Genomic DNA, 3,447 nt, shown 5'->3' with positions numbered 1-3,447 from the left:
TATGCCATGACTGCACACATCTCACATCTACCCAATCAGTCAAGATGCTTTACAACTTCTGTCAGAGGCCCTAACAGTTCTCATAAATAACAAGGCCATTGTACATGGTGCCAATAACTTTTGAAGGAGAATCTAAGCCAAACCGAACCCAGTACTATCTCCTATTTTTATACATGGAAGTCAAGATGGAATACCCCTGGTAAAGTATGTGAAGTAGGCAGGGGAGAGTAAGTACTTTGATGGTAAATCTGCTTTTTAGAAAAATCCCTGATATTTTCACTCAGATGAAAAATTCCTTTCCAGTATAAAAACTGGCACAGATTATTGACATTTTGATGCAAAGCAAGTGGCAAGCAGGTTTGATTCTGTTAGAGATCACTTGCATTTCCTTTCACATCCCACTTCCTGCCTCTATGGCTCTGAGTCTCCAGTCATGCTTTGCAGATCTGTGTCATCTGCAGATCCGCTGTGACAGTGAAGGAATATGAGGTATGAATGATGCAGAACCATTCATAAACACCAACAACAATATAATGTGATAGGGACAGAAAAAATGAGTACGTCGGTCTGGAGCCGGCAAGCAAAAATGTGCTGTGATTTATTTCAAATGCCCCCTGCAGTGCCCATTGACATTCTGCAGGGAAATCATAGCCAGTACTACAGTGTACAAGGCTGCATCTCGACCTCTAGTACTATCAATATCAGGATAATTGAAAGAGAATACATGTATACACGTAAAAATCATACATACGTGTATGAGAGGAACATTTGATGTGAACTGCAGTCTGCTTGATAACTGCACATATGTGCATGCATATGGATGCGTATTTGTGTGTTTTTATGATAGCATGGATGGCACGTGCATGAGTTAGGGAGCCTGCTGTTAGCGCAGGATGCAGTGATTTTCCTGGTGTCGCACTGACAGAGCGAACCTCAGATTGAAGGGCAGACAGTGATAACCACCTGCAGAGATTCACATCCTGTTCCATTAGTCACCTTTGGAATTTTCACAAGGGACTATAGAAGATACTGGGAAACCACTGAATGGGCCTCACAAGCAAAGCCTGTGTTTTTTAAGCAATTAGAATGAAATTGCCTGAACCAAGTGAAAGGCACATTCCCCAAACAAAGGAGAATGTCAAGTTTACATCATTGCCTTGGTTTGTGTTTTAACACTATGTTATCTTCTTTTCCCCAATAATCAAATGTGTATAGCACTTATTTTGTATTTTTTCAGATGTGTTCTGTTCTAGATCAATCAAATAAAAGCCAGACCATGCAACTACTTAGAATACAAATTCATGGAGAAAAACAAGGGCTGTCATGGTAATAAGGTACATATCCTTCTCATTCTGTCTGAGTGGTTCCAAATTACAAATGACATGGGAAATATAAAGAGTGGTGAATAATCCCAGGCTCTCAGCATGGCACACCTTAATGTGCAGGTGCCTTTAATACTAGAATAAGTCATCTGAGATTGGGGAGGCAAAAAAACCCAACTCAACCAGATGGTCTCCATAAAGCATGGCGTAAAGCTCTCCCAGATGTTGAGAGGTGGTTGCGGATCTAGTGACATGCAATGTGAGGGTGGAACTGGTAATGCAGAGTGTATTAGTGGTCTCTTTATGGGTGCATTAGGTGCTGTGGAGGGTAATGTGGGGGCTGCTGCTGCTGCTGCCTGTGAGCTACTACCAGGCTTTATGCTTTGATGAACCTACCCTTGAAAAACCAGGACATCCGTGCCTGTATTCTGTGGAGCCTGGAAGACACCTCCCTCTCTTTAGCCTCCTGGAAAACATAAATCAGTTTCTCATATCATCATCTAGTCATATTCAATGCATATGAAGCTCTAATCAGTAAATCTGTCAGCTTTCTCCCCTTTTAGTGATATACCAGATTCATAATACTCTCCCACATAAGCAGTAAATCTCTGACGAAGCCTATGTTTCTTAAAACTCAAAGACAGAGTTGCATGAAGCGGAGAACTTGACTTGAAAACAGACACAGAGAGTGGAGTAACAGTTCAGTTTAGTTCAGTTTTGTCTCTGTACTGAAAGCTTCAGTGCATTCTAAAGTGTCATCTCTCTCCTTACCACTAAACAGCGGCCCAGACAGGAAGCCAGAATAAATTTCCCCAGTTCATTGTCCCCGCTGAGGACTTGCAGAACATCTCAGTCTGATTAATGGCTGTACACTGTCTAATGAACAGTAATTGAATGGTATAATGCAGCAGGTCCTTAAAAGCCCAAAGGAATCGTCTTCCTCTGCCTATCTCACTGGAAAAGCAAGGCGGTGACATTGTCTACAGTTGATTATAGTTGACCTTGCATGGGGCGAATAAGGCCTTTGAAATGGCTAACCTAAGCTTCGGGGAATAGGAGCACGGAAAACCAGCTGAAAGACAAATGAAATGGACTTGGATTGGAAAAGGAAAGGAATGGATCGATGCAGTGGTCAATAATGATTCGATTTTTTATCACAAAATTCTTAAGAAGAGGAAGACGATTGATCAAACATCCCTAGCTGTATTGGCATTTCTAACAATATTAATTAAGAAAAAATGCTTAGCTGACTGGTTGATAAATCAGCCAATATTGTTAAATCAAAACAAATGATAGTTGTAAACACGATACCACGCCAGCGAGTGCAAATCTACCCTTGTCCACATTTCCTCAACGTGTATGACATCCACAACATAGACCGAGTCCCCCCTCATGAAATCAATCAGCTCCTTAACAGAGTGCACTCTAAAGGAAAACCCAACCTTCAGAAAGCCCAACAAAAGTCAGTCAAGTGATTATAAGAAAAGCTTTGATAAATGTGCATCTGACTCGAGCTTGCCATCCTTCGCTCTCTTCCACTGAGATAGCCTGCCTTCACTCCCAGCGGACATCTCCACTTGGCAGAGATGCTGAATCTCGTTATTCTTTATTTGGCCTGGACCACACAGGTCAATATCGCACGCACACCACTGCCTCGCCCGTGTACTGTCTGTAAATGTATTCACTATTTAAATTCAATGCAATAAATCATTTAAAGCTTCGGCTGAAAATGTAATCATGTAATTGAATTTGGTCATCAATATCTACTATATACATGCACATATACGGGAGTACACGGGGCATTTCACAAGCACATATGAGCACCGTAGTGGGAGGAAATCTGTCCGAACTCAGCTCAAAGTATGAGTCATAGCAGTGCAGTTATCCCTCATTATTATTCACAGCCCTCTAAATGATGAGGTTGCTGACAGCGAGACAGCGACAGTCTGTTTGGCCTCAAAGGGAAAAGAGGAGAGTATGCATGAATGATGGTTAGACTTTAAGTGAGGTAAGTCTCACCTGCAGCATCATTATTTCTAGTCTGACAACGACTTTTATAAATATAATGTAATCCTTGATAAAACATGGGTGAAGATAAAACAGAATTGCTGCAAAGAACGGTTTT

The sequence above is a fragment of the Seriola dumerili genome, unplaced genomic scaffold (genome assembly GCF_002260705.1).
Source record: "Seriola dumerili isolate Sdu_G_001 unplaced genomic scaffold, Sdu_1.0 BDQW01000149.1, whole genome shotgun sequence".
NCBI lineage: Eukaryota > Metazoa > Chordata > Actinopteri > Carangiformes > Carangidae > Seriola > Seriola dumerili.
This window is presented reverse-complemented; position numbering follows the sequence as displayed.